The following is a 13,800-nucleotide window of genomic DNA, read 5'->3' on the forward strand; positions in this document are numbered from 1 at the left end:
CAGTTGTTTCAAGCCAATAAGACACCCTTGGAGACATGAGCACGACCAAAGGACACGAAGAGGGCTGCTTTCGGGCACACCGAGCAAACGCCTGCTCACACGTTCATACTGGAATACACGGGAAGTCGGGGCCTGGGAAAGCAGGGCTGCTCCTGCTTCCCGGCAGGCAGACCCCATCGGGTCCCACGCCCGAGGAACGAAGTGGGGCTGCCCTTAGGTCCTTATCCACATGTCACCTCGGTAGGTGCTTTGCTCCACGAACCTCCTTCCCTGCGTCTGCTCCACCTGCGCCTTTTGGGGCGGGGACCTGGCCCCAGTGTGCCTCTGGCCTCGGGCCCCGGACTGGATGTCCCCACAAAGAGCCCAGCCCCATCACTCCTCCCGCGAGCGTGCAGAGGGCTCTGAGCACGGCCCTTCCTTCCCAGGAGACGCACCTCCTTCCTCCTGCTATTTATAACCACAGATCTGTGTGAAGAGAGAACAGATGCTATTTTGAAACAGAGGAAACCACCACTCAGCCTTCCACGTTTCACAGGTCGGCGGGTCTGCCGGGGGGCGCGCGTGTGCTCCTGGCCGGCGTGTGGGCACAAGCTCGGGGCCGGGCCTCACTCGCCCACGCCTGAGATCGGAGCCTTGCCTTTCATAAGTAAACTGCACATCTGAGTCAGCAGCAGGAGGGCCGGGGTCCAGGAAAGGGTCCTCAGCTCTCCCAGAGTGTGCCTGCCGCACCCTGGCCCCCGTGTTGCCTTAGGGCCAGCCTCGGGGGGGGGGTCACCCTAAGCTTCCAGCCCTGTGCCTGCCTGGGTGCTGGTGTTTGGCCAGGAGCGTGACTCTGCCCCACTGGAGTTTTCCACACCCATGCTGATGGCATGGCATCACAGCTCTGGCAAGTGGGCACTTCCTTGGCTGCTAGACTGGTAACACGATCCTGGCCTTTCTCCTCCAGGTACCAGGCTGAAACTCTGCCCAGGGTGGTAGCAACTGAAAGCTGTTGCCAAGCAGCCAGGTGGCAAAAGCAGTGAAGAAGGCCCGGGGGAAAGTGGAGAGCAAGTTCCCCAGAACAGCTGGGTCACCACTCAGCTCCCCTCTCTGCAAAACAGAAGCAGTCCCGCTCCAGGCAAGTGGAATGGTCTCTCACGAAGACTTGCAGGATGAGAACATCTAGGAACGGGGGCTCCAACTAGAGTGCGTGGCCAAATATCCCCTGCGGCTCCACGAGGAGGTGGAGAATGGCCACCCCGCACCTCTCCCGGCTGGGATGGAAGAGGCAGGGCGAGCGGAGGCGCAATGAAAGAAAAAGAAAACTAGGAAGACCAGCCGGAGACCTGCTCGGGCTTAGGCAGGAATCCAGGCACCAAACTAGCACTGCTCGCGGGGGTTAAAAGAATCCAGATGCAGCTCTCGCCACAGTCTGGCGGGCGCGGGGCGCAGACCCCACCGCGGACCCCAGCTGGGCCCGAGCGAGCCGGGAAAAGCGCGCGGGAAGCTCGGGGGCTCGCGGCGCGCGGACGGGCCGGGGCCGAGCCTGCGCGCCCGGGGGCGGCTCCCCGCGGCTCCGCGGTCGCCGCCCGGGGACCGAAAGCGGCGACACCCGCCCGCCGGGAGGGCGGGGACCCTCGCTACCTGCCGGCTGGAGGCGGCCCGGGCGCGGCGAGAGCCCGCGGCCCCAGCTTTGTTCGGCGGCGGGGACCCCTTCCCCTGCGCGCCCCCCGCGCCGCCGGGCCCCGGCCCCTCAGACCCGTCCCGGGCCGAGCTCGCGGTCCCCGGGCGCGGGGGGTGGAGGGGAGGCCCCTCCCAGACCGCACCTCCCCGCTCCCGATCCGGGTGCCCCGACCGGCCCGCGGGCGCGGGGAAGTTGGGCGGCGGGGCGTGGGCTCTCCTTTCCCGGCCGCCGCCAGGCTTACCTGCGCGTCCGCGGCTTGTCAGGCCCGCGGGCTCCGGCTCGCTCTCTGCCCGACCCGGCCCTTCTAGCGCCCGCGGGGCCGCAGCGGCCGGGGGCGCCGACTCTCCGCGCTGCGCTCCGGTCCCGCCGAGTGTCCGCCCGGCCCCGGGGGTCGGCCGGTCGCCCCCGCGGAGCCCGCGCTCCTTGCCCCGAGGGCTCCCGCGCGGCGCCGGGTCCGAGCCGATGGGCGGAGGCGGGGCGCGGGCGGCGGCCGAGCGGAGGAGGCCGGGCCCTGCGCGGGGCTCGGGCCGCCGGCTGCGCGCTCCTCTCCACCGCGGCCGGGAACCTGGGCCCGAGTTGGCTGCGGCGGTGGCGGCCACGGCTCTGAGTGCAGGGCCGGCGCCGGCCGGCGGATCCCGGGCCCCGCGCTCCGCCCCGCGCCTCCTCCCCGCCCCCGCCCCGCCGCGCCGAGCCAACCCGCCCCCGGGGCTCCTCGCGGGCGGCACCCGGCCTCGCACCTGCCTCAGCTCCCCGCGCGCCCGCTCCTGCGCGGGCCCCGACCCCCGGGCGCGCGTGGGGAGCCCCCCCGGACCCTCCGCACACCCACCGGCCCCTTCGCCGGAACTCGACCCGGTCCTCCGGGAGCACCTGGGGTCTCACGCGCCAGCAGCCCCCGGGGCGTCCAACTCAGGGACTGCGGGGCTGGAGGCTCTGGGACTCACGTAGTAGCTTTTCTACTCACATCAAACACTCACACGCGCTTTATCCTCCTTGAATCTCCCCAAGGAATGGAGTGATCTGTTATTTCTGCCTCACAAACCCGAGCCATTCCCTCTGGTCCTGGACCCCTTTCGACAGCACCCAGCAGAGCCATCCCTGGGACAAGGAAAGCTGGCGCGGCGCGGCTACACCAAGAAGAGTGCTTCCACATGGGAAACGCGCGCTCCCATCGCTTCTGGGGCAGCGTCCGGCCTGAATTAGTCCATAGTCACTGCCCGGTGCCTGAAAGGTCACTAGAGGCTCGGCTGAGACCGATGTCCCCAGGTCTGGGCAGTGCACCCTGGGTGAGCTGCCCCAGAGGGAGTAGGCAGAGCTCCAGCTCCAGCCCTGGGCCCGATTCCAGACCCCAGTAACAGGGCACCAACCAATGGGGCCAGCATGGTTTGAGGCCGGCCCTCCAACTGCTTTTTTTTTTTTTTTTTTAAAAATTTTTGCCCCCCCCCCCCCCTTCTCTTCCCTGAGTGAGTAGGAGGTCGCTCTGCTAAAGAAATTGCCTTTGAATGCAGTACAGTGAGAAGAAAAAACAATAGCAGTAATCAAAGGCTTGGCCTTTTTTAATTAGTAACTGAACAGGGTGACAACCTTCCCCTTTCAGTGGGGGAAGGGACCGCGGGGGTCGGGCGGTGGTCAGGGAACGAGGGACCAGGAACCCACCGTACTGGGCTGGCAATAAGGAGCTATTGTCCTCTGGGTTTTACAATAAGGAAAGTAAGAGCAGTTTTAGCAAATACCAGACTAATTAGAGGGAAAGTCTTCCTTGGAATTGTGCCGTCTTGGCCGGAGGTGCCTGACGACTCTTCTCACCTCGCAGTGAATGGGGTTTATGAGACCAGGTCCAGCAACCTGAAATGAATGGCCTACAATTGCCATGCCCCCCCCCCCCAGCCCCCTTCACGGAGGGGAACTAGTTCAAGGCTTTATCTTTGGGGACAGATGAGACACAGAGGGTAGCTGGCCTCATGCAGGATGAGAGCTTTGAATCCACCTTGTCAGATTACAAATAGGCTCAGTTCCTCTCCTCCTGAGGAGAAAGCATAGGCTCCGGGGTTAGGGTCTTTGCGGGAGGTCAAGGGAAGACCTCATGCAGGAGGCCCTGATCATTCCGGAATGCAGACTGGGAGAATTTGGGGATTCGCGTCACACTCACATTTCTTGAGCCCTAAACACACAGAGATGGCTGAGAGCAGGTCCCAGCCGCAGGAAGTTTAAAGTCTAAAGGAAGGAGCACAAGAACGAGCCACTTTGCTCCCCCCCCCCCCCCCCCCCGCCCCCGCTAGCTGACTACCCAGGGGGAGGCAGGTGACAGATGACAGCAACCCCAGCTGTCCCTGGAGTGGTCCTGCACCTCCCACCTCCGTCTCGGTCCAAGATGAGTCAACAGTTGTGGTCCAGCGAGGGAAGCTGCAGCTACCCCCCCCCGCCACCCCCAGGAAAGGAGCATGTGGCTGAGTAGCTGGGAAAGCATTCACACGAGGAACCCCGAGTCCTGGGCTGGATTCCCAAGGGAAGTGGTGAGCGCCCCACTGCCTGAGTCAGCCCGGAGATGAGAGCCGATGGAACTGTGGACAGATCTTGCCCATGTTTTGTCTGTGATTGCTGGGTGGGGCCTCTTGCCTTCTCCCCCAGATAAAACATACCCTGACTTGGCATTTGTGGTTTAAACAAAGAAAGAGAAAGCAAGTATTTGGACATATGGAAATTAGTAAAGACTTCTGCTCTTTATTGGAGACCCTATTCCCCCATCCTGGTCATGCCCTCACAGGCCACCGGCCACATTGGGAGGCCCCTTCCAAGCCAGAACAGCTAACGAAACCCCATCAGAAAGAGACAGGAGGAGCCAGCCTGTCGGGGTACTAAGTCTAGGGCTGACCTCTGCCCCTTGGGCTGTGCACGCTGAGGGCGACCGTTCCCTTTCCATCCCAGCCCCGGGAGGAAGCGCTTCGGAGGGCGCAGCTGCTCCAGATGGAGGAGGAGGAAAGCGCCCTGAGGTGGGAAGGTCCGCCCCCCACCCCAGCCTGCTTCTCTAGCCCTTTCTAAGGGTTCATAGGGATGCACAGAAGATTTCTTGGGGGCACCAACCTGATGAGCCTTTGAAGCCAGAGGACAGAGAGGCAAACCTGGTAACCGCCTCCCAACAGCTACTTCGCAGGCGCATTGCCTGGGCCGTTCGGTGTTCATTTTGTGCCTCTTATCTGGATGCCTTTCTGAGAACAAGGGCTGAAAACAATGGTAGATTCGGACCCAAATGTCCGGATACCATCCATAGATTCCCCCACGGACTCAACGGTAGCTGAGCCATTCTGGGACGTGTGGGTCAGGGGGATTCTAAGCACCGAAGGCAGCAGGTGAGAAGAAAGTTCTGCCGTCATGAGCTCAATCTGCAGTTGACTTCCTGGGAAAAGTTCACCCCAGGAGGCCAGCAGCCCAAGGAATCTGTATAAAGGCAGAAGGAGGCTAAAGTATTGACAGTTTCAACCGCTGATACGTGCAGAGTTACATTTTATCTTGCTTGAGATCCATCCAATGAGGACAGCTCCGCTCACCGCACTTGGAGGGGTCTCCTGTGACCAATTCTCCCCAAAGAGAGGCCAAGTGCCCTCCAGGGCGACATCTAACGAGGGTGCTGAGCAGGGGGCTCCACGTAGCCCCCCCGGGAAGTCCGGACTCACTGCCTGTGTGATCTTGGGCAAGACGCCACTGCTTTCTCTCAGCCCCGGTTTCGTCATCTGCAGGGGAGTAAGACGGCAGCCTGCCTGGGGAAACTGAGGCCTAAGTCAGGCAGTGCAGGTGAGGAAACCGAGAACCACGTCTTGTATGTGGCACACACTCAATAAAAACTAGTAACGGTATTACTACTTCAAAGTAGACAGGGCTGAGTTCGTTCCCATTTGGACAGTCTGCTGTGGCTCTCAGCCCTTGAACTCCTGGATCTTCAACCCCATTTTTCTCCTACGAGAAGATATACAGGGTCCTAAATTGTTCCTTGAATGAATTACTGCTTCACAAATATGTAGAATGAGGCAGCTGAAGGTGTCACTAAAGACTGGCGAAATCCGGAGACCCTAGCCTCCGTGAGCATCACCTGCCGAGGCCCCAGGGTGCGCGGACGGGAAGCCCTCGTGGGCGGGGCCCCAGGAATAAACGGCTCCAGAGTATGGCCCAAAGAGAGGCCCTGTTTGGAGTCACCACGGACACGAAATGCTACGTCCCTTTTGAGATGCCAGTGTCCCCATGTCCCTCCTGTTTCCCCTTCTCAGCTTTGACTGAAGTGCTTTCGTGTGTTCTGTACAGATGGATGTAGGAGGGCACAGGGACACGGTGCCCGTGTCAGGAGGTCTGCCCTCATGGTGGGGCTGGGGGCCGCAGAGGGGCACACAGCCAGGTCAGGTGCCCCGCTGTAGATCCCGGTGCCCTCAGGACGGGGTGGACCCCGCACAGGTCACTTCCTCTCTTGGGGCCGCAGTGTCCTCGCTAACCTCACAAAGCCAAGACTGGGTCAAAGGGAAAGGGAAGCGGCTGGAGGTGTGGGTGGGAGACGAGACTCTGACCCCACGTCCATCTCGTTTTGAGGGTCAGTGGGGCGGTCAAGTGTTGACGGCAGGAAACAGCGACCCGGAGCGGGGTTAGAGGTCGGGGTGGCTGGAGACGCAGCTCCAGCAAACTGAACTGAAAACTATGAAAGCCAGACGGCCAGGGTCAAGGTGGGAGAGGATGGAGCCTCGGGGATAATCCCTGCACGGTTAACTGGGAGGAGAGCCGGCCGGCAGGGGCCCTGGGGTCAAGTGATGTGCTCTTCACAATACGGCCCCTGGACACGCTTGAAATCAGAAGAAAAGTGAGGCGGATGAGAAATTCCTGGTGTTGGAGGAGGGGGCTGGGAGCTCGGAGGGGTGGTTAGCAGTCCACGCCCTGAGGGGCCTTCCTCCCTCCTCTCCAGGGGATGTTGAGTCTTGTGACCAGAGGGTGTCTCACCGTCCTCGGGCTCCGAAATTGCTGCTTGGGAGGCTTCCTAGGGCCCTGGTGGGTTGGATTGCGGGTTTATCAGAACCTCCCAGGAAAGACTGTTACAAACGCAGACTCCCAGGCTTGCACCTCAGGCCTTCTGAACAGGTGTGTCTGTGGTCTGTACTTTTAAGGCCCCACAGGTAATTCTGGTCCTCAGCTCAGTCTGAGACTCGGCCACAGGGTCCCATAGGTCCACACCCAGCAAGCCTGAGAGGAGAGGAGAGGCGCCCTGGCTCCTAGAGGCCCAGGCGGACGGCAGGGCGGAGGGGAGCCCACCTGGTTCCCCAGCCCGACTCCAGCCCACCTTGGCCTCGGTGGTGCATCAGCTGAGACTGGGCTCCGGTCCGCCATCACCCTAGTGTTTGAGAGTTAACTTTCGCCTAATGGTACTAATGAGGATGAAAGAGGAAATCCACAGGTAATCCAAACCTCTCACGGTTAAGTCATGGTTTGTCCCCCGACCTGTAATTGTCATCAGAAGCACTTATGAACTCCTGAATCCCACCTTCTGAGCTGGGAAGCTGTGCTGGTAGTTCCCTGGCTGGAGCTTTTGTTTGGCTTGAGAAAAAATGGTTGTACCACAAGAGGCGAACAGTGACACATGGGAATGTGTCATCGTAATGGAGTTACACTGGACGATGTGAAATTTTAAGCACTTAGCCCAGCACCCTCCCCTGTTCTCTGATCTTTTTCACTCTGTCCACAAGCCTCTGGGTCCTAACACATAACTAAGTTCAGCACCTGCACTAACCCTGGATGTCCGTAAACAGGTTGATCAATGAAAACGAGTCACAGGAAACAGCAATCAGCTTCAACGCTAATGAGACTCTGGGGACTCTGCCTTCCTAGAAGCCCTTCTTGAGACTTCATGCTCTGGCCATGAAGACAGTGAGACGGAAAGACGATGAGCAAAGAGACTGGAATTATATTCAGTGTTTCCAGTTTCAAACATGGGCCTTAAACACCTTTGATTCTAAGAGAAGAAACATATAAATGCCATTGGCTTTGAGAGACTTGCTGGTGGGCTGGAGGGGCTGACCCGCGTTTCCCAAACCTGAGTGGGTGGGAGGGAAACTGATAAGGAGAGAACAGGGAGGGAGGTGACTGCCCAGGAGGGGAAAGTGCTGGCTAGTGACCTCACCCACTCCTTTATCAAACTCCTAACCGCCCCCCTCCCCCCAGCCCTGCTTCATTTCCTTTTTGCCTTTCTTGTAGCCTGGTAACCACACCTGTATCCTGTAGGCTGATTTCAGTCGTGGGCTGCCATCTGGGGTGCATTTTAAGCAGGAATTTCTGGAAACAGAAGAGCTACCAGACCCACAGCAGATTCTCCAGTGGTGGAATTTCAGGCACCCCAGCATCTGGATGGAGGAGATGCTTCAGGGCCCTGGGGGTAGATGGGACGCTGGGAGCCTTCCCAGTACCTTTAGATCTCAACACCCAGGCGGCCGCCCACCTCCAGTTCACTCCCCAAGGCTCTGTCAGGGCTCCTGTCCCAGCTGGTGGCAGGCAGCCAGGAGCTGCTCGCTCAGCTTTTCAGTTTAAATGTCCACCTGGGTTTGCAGTGAGTGACAGGGACAGGGTCTCCGGAAGCTGACAGAGGAGGCCCAGGTCATCGAAACCCAGGCCTGGCAATCCAGGGTCCCCAGGAATTTCACTCGCTGGGATGGGTTTTGAGTGTGTGTTTCAAAGATGCCTTCATTCTAACTGTTAAAGGTTCAGACCCGACCTGGTCACCATCAATATTTTAAAAGCCTCTCCCTTTGCACTTAGAGAACCCTGAGCATGGCCGCTATGACAGCGACCCGGACAGACAGAGGACACTCGTGCTCCAGCTATGGAGCACGTACGTTTTGACTTAGGGCCAAGCCCTGGCCCGAGAGCCTTTGATGTGGGGAGACAGAGATGAATCAGGCGGGTTGGCAGTTGGGCCAGAGAGAGGGAGGGAGGGGAGTTTCTCTCTGGGGAGGAGCTGGCTCAGAGCTGCTGGAGGAGGGGAGGGAGGGCCGGAGCTGGGGGCCTGAGCAGGGGTGGCCCGAGGGGGGCAAGAGGGGGCAGCCGGCGGGCGTGCCGGGAGGGCCTTGGGTCAGCCGCCAACGCCACGGGCTGGAGGGTCCCCACCAGCCAAGTGGAGTCCTCACTGCTTGAAACAAAAAAGAAACAAAAGAGGGAACACTCAGCCTTGTCCCCTGGGGGCCGAGGGAAGACAGTCACCCCCAGTGAGGGAGGGGTGACAAGGAGGCCCCTCACTGCCCAGGACTGGGCTCCGAGAGGTGGTCCTGAGACCTCGGTGCCAGAGGTGATGCATCCTGTCCTGCTCCGCACGGGCAGCCCCAGCGCCCCAGCCCAGCCCCACGCCGAGGCCCAGCTTTAACCGCAGAGCCCAGTCTGACTTTCTTTCCCGTCTCAGTGGGCTCGGGAGGGGCTGGCGGGCTGGTAGCAATAAAGGATGTTTTGAGCAGCTGAAGCCACAGGCATACACTCAGCTACGGAGAAGCTGTGGGGCAGCCCCAGGGCACCACCCGTCCGCTCCTCGCCCAGGGCAGCCAACAGGAGGAACCACCTGGGCCGTGTTCCTGCTTGCAGCCCTGGCCCGGCCAGCCCTCCTTGCCCTCCAGTAGCCCCCTGGGTGTCCCTCCACCTTCCTCGGGGCCCTGGTGCCGTGGTCGGGTGGGGCTGCTGGTTCTGGGGTCGGGGAGGGAACACCCTCTCCAGCATAAGAACCACTGTTTGGGAAGCGCAGACCCCGGAGCCCGGCTTTTGGGAAAGCTTCCGGATTAGGATAGTTCCCATGGCAACGGGTGAGGGTGATTTGTCAGTTACACCGTGTCACAGGGATAACTGTTAGCTTTTATGGATTTTCCACTAGTATGTGGTGTCAGGAAATGTGTGGAGGGACACCTGCTCGGTCCAGAGATTATATTGTAACAGCGTCAGGACAGCACTGACCAGTCCTAATGGAGCGCGAACCACGGGCTGAGGAATGTGACCCTCCTAATGGCACTCTGAGGACAGCACCCTTGTCATCCCATCTTGCAGGTGAGAATGCTGAGACCCAGCGAGGCCAGGGGGACCCAGGTCAGGCCTCACCTGTCCCCAGGTGTACAAGAGCCAATGTGGAGACAGAGGCTTCTCCAAACTCCGCCCCAAACACCCCAGGTCTCCATCCCACGCCCACCATCACTCAGGGGCGGGAGTCACGCTGGCCCAGTTCTATAAATAGCGGTGTGGGGGGGGGGGCGGCGGGCTGCGCTGGAGACGGTGGGAGAAATGCAGAAGATAAAGTGCTTTTCTGCGTAATCTGTTCAAGCTTACAGGGAGGCAGGAAACCAATTTCCCCCAAACTAAGAAAAAGGGCGGTTCTCTGGCCCCTGGGGCTGGAGACATGATGCTTTTTTTTTTTTTTTTTTTTGGCTATACGCGGGCCTCTCACTGTTGCGGCCTCTCCCGTTGCGGAGCACAGGCTCCGGACACGCAGGCTCAGCGGCCATGGCTCACGGGCCCAGCCGCTCCGCGGCATGTGGGATCCTCCCAGACTGGGACACGAACCCGTGTGTCCTGCATCGGCAGGCGGACTCTCAACCACTGCGCCACCAGGGAAGCCCCGACATGATGCTTTTAATAAAACAATTCTGGGGCCGTACCTGGAGCTCTGGGGAACAAGCGCTACCCGCCAAGCTGCTCAGGCCGGGTCAGGCCCGAGCAGTGGGTGGCTGCTGCTTCCTGTGCGCTGTGTCCCCTCCTGCCCCACCAGCCAGAGGCTTTAAAGAAAGCAAAGACCCACTGGATCCCAGGGTGGGAGGCTCCCCCTGGTGGCCCTGTGGACCCCCTTGCTGGTGGCCCCTGGGGTCTCGACGGGAGGAGGGAAGGAAGCAGAAGTTTGAACAAGTCCAGAGTCTGCCATAGGAGAAGCTGGTCCACTCCTGGGCGTGAACCCAGGAACTGAGAAGATGCATCAGGACCCCGAGGTCACGAGAGCAGAGGGGTGGAAACAGCTCAGACATCCACTGACTGATGGATGGATAAACACAATGCGTAGAAACACACAGTGGAACGTCATTCAGTCTTAAAAAGGAACGAAAATTTGACTCAAGCTACAGCATGGATGAAACTTGAAGTCACTGTGCTCAGTGACGTAAGCCAGACACAACAGGACCGACATTGTGTGACTCCACTTACATGAGGGCACCGAGAAGAGGCAAATACATAGAGACAAAAGGTAGACTAGCGCTCACCGGGGCCGGGGGAGGGGCGGCAGGAGGGGGTGGAGCTTCCGTTGGGGAAGATGAAAAAGTTCTGGAGGTGGGTGATTGCACCACAGCGTGAGTGCACTTGACACTATTGAACCGGACACTTACAGATGGATGGTAAATTTCATGTCATTTATATTTTACCATAATAAGAAAAAAAAAACAAGAAAAGAAAAAGAGTAAATGTGTCCATCCATTCTTGTGGGGAAAAGCACACCTTTCTCCAGAGTCCTAAAACATTTCCCAAATCACCCAATTTGTGTTGAAATTTCCTGGGCTTGTCTCAGCCTAGAATGGAATCTAGGGGGGATACTGTCTTAAAATCCACTCCGTTTGGAAGAATAAATTGCGAAGAATTACTGTACCTGATGTGAAAACTTACAATATAGTTGGTGTAATCAAGGCAGCATGGCTTAATGGAAGGACAGACAGATCAGTGGAACAGGGTGCGGAGCCTGGGAACAGACCCACACAAACACTCCCAAATGCTGTTGACAAAGCTGCAAAGGCAGCTCACTGGGGGGACGGTTGTCCCCAGCAGTTCAGTCTTTTTTTTTTTCCAACATCTTTATTGGACTATAATTGCTCTACAATGGTGCGTTAGCTTCTGCTGGATGACAAAGTGAATCAACCATACGTATACACATATCCCCATATCTCCTCCATCTTGCGTCTCCCTCCCACCCTCCCTATCCCACCCCTCTAGGTGGTCACAAAGCACCGAGCTGATCTCCCTGTGCTATGCGGCTGCTTCCCACCAGCCATCTGTTCTACATGTGGTAGTGGAACGAACAGTCTTTTCAGCAAGGGGTGCTGGGGCCACTGGGCACCCATACGTTGAAAATGTGAGCCTCAACATCATACAAAAATCAACGTGCTCATCACCAGCCACTAGGAACACGCCAGCGAAATCCACGGTGAGGTGCCACCCCAGACCCACGAGAACAGCTAAAATGCACAGAGCGACTGGTAAGGCTGTGGGAAGCCGGCTCTCTCATAAGTTGCCAGTGGGAATGCAAAATGGAGCAGCCTTTCTGGAAAAGAGTCTGGCGGTTTCTTTAAAAACTAAACATACGCGCACCGTACAATCTGGCATTCGCACACCTGGGCCTTTACCCCAGAGAAATGAAAACTTGCGCTCCCACAGAACCTGTACCTGGAAGTTCACAGTAGCTCTATTTGTAACAGCCCAGACTTGGAAATGGCCCACATGTCCTTCAACAGGTCAGTGAGTGAACAAAACGTGGCCATACCACTCAGTGACCAAAAGGAACCAACACTGATCCGTGCAACAATCTGGGTGGATCTCAAAGACATTCTGCTGAGAAAAGCCATTCTCAAAGGTTACAGACCGAGGGGCTTCCCTGGTGGCGCAGTGGTTGAGAGTCCGCCTGCCGATGCAGGGGACGCTTGCCGCAACTAGAGGAAGCCCGTGTGCAGCAATGAAGACCCAACGCAGCCAAAAATAAATGAATAAAATAAATAAATTTATTTTAAAAAAATGGTTAAGAATCCCACGATGGTCATAGTAGAGCAGAGGACGAGTGTGGTAGCCCCTCTAAACCCAGGGTCCTGAGTGACACCCGTGAAGCTGGCCTGTCCGTCTCACTACAGAGGAACATTGCCGGCATCTGCGCTGGGGGGGTCAAACAGCAACTGCTTTTTTAAATTTTTTAATTAATGTTAATCTTACAGCAAAACATTTAGAGGCGGTTATTAAAGTGTTTCTGGACACACTTTGAACAGAAATTATTCAGTACAAGGACACAACATGGGTTCACTAAAAATAAATCATCCCCGATTAGACTCATTTTCCTTTTTGGTAGGATATCTGTTGGGGGTGGGAGGTGCCATGCATGTGTGGGTGCCCCAGCCCTTCCGCTCAGGCAGTCACCCCACACTCACCCCATAGTACCAGGGACAGTCTGTGACATTCCTTCTCTTCATGCAGGAAGTCAAAAATTTTAAGTGTAGTTTCGAGTTTTCTCATTTCTCAGATATCTTGATAGCTCCTTTGAAAGTCTGCTCCATAAGCCTTGTAGTTGGGTTGAGAAGTTCTGTTTGAACGTTACTTCCAAGTTATTTGGGGTTTTTCTCAAGCCGTTTCAGAGGCTGTGTGTGAAGTTGAGTATGTGTTGGTGTTTTTGTCGGATACAGCAATTAAATTTGGTACAAACGTAGGTAGCAGCTACAGTTTCTGGCTCCACAGCGGGGAGTGGGTGAACCCCCATCTCATCCCCCAGGTTCACATCTACACTTTGCAGTTGCTGGCAATTTGAGAATCCCAGTGAGCGCTACAGTTTGGAAGCATCAACTGTCTTCTGCTGTCTCCGCTGGACGCTGGATTTATTTATTAAACAAAATGTGAGATGCCGCCTCCATGGGTGGCATCAGTGGGGTGCCCGGGCCTGGTCGGAGTAAACAGCATTGACCTTTGCTGCTTCTGGTAGCGCAGACCGATTCTTGCTGACGTAGGAAGGGCTGGAGATGGATCCAGGTTCAGCCTGTGCCTGGCCTCCCGTCACCCAGCTCTCAGGGGGACCATGGGGAAGACACGTCCTGAGCTGGGGCCACTGGGAAAGAGCTGTAGCTGCCGTGGGATTCAGGCGGGGCTGGGGCCCCAGTGCAGGGGGCTCGAGTGCGGCGCTGGAGGGGGCCCGGCCTGCAGGGTGGGGATCTGGGCCTGCCCCCGAGTGGCCATGGGACCACGACCGCCGTGCTTAGTGTTTCCAGACCTCCTTCTGTTTAAAATGAAGAGACCGGACAGGATTGTTTTTAAGATCCTTTGCAGCTCTAATCACCCACAAGTCTACAAGGAAGAATTTCCTAACATAAAAATCTGTTCAAAGATAGAACTGGTGGCCTCAGAGAGTGTGAGGGGCT

General features: G+C 57.7%; 1 protein-coding gene across 1 annotated transcript in view; it reads right to left on the minus strand.

Annotated features, from left to right (window-relative positions):
* Positions 1-1,946, minus strand: part of WNT5B (Wnt family member 5B) — a 91,782-nt gene extending 89,836 nt beyond the window's left edge. Inside the window, exon 1 of the mRNA XM_029205094.1 lies at positions 1,905-1,946. The gene's annotated coding sequence lies outside the window, so the exon portion shown is untranslated. The remainder of the gene's footprint in view (positions 1-1,904) is intronic.
* Between the last annotated feature and the right edge of the window lie 11,854 nt (positions 1,947-13,800).

The sequence above is a fragment of the Monodon monoceros genome, unplaced genomic scaffold (genome assembly GCF_005190385.1).
Source record: "Monodon monoceros isolate NGI ecotype Baffin Bay Population unplaced genomic scaffold, NGI_Narwhal_1 Super_Scaffold_6, whole genome shotgun sequence".
Taxonomy (NCBI): Eukaryota; Metazoa; Chordata; class Mammalia; order Artiodactyla; family Monodontidae; genus Monodon; species Monodon monoceros.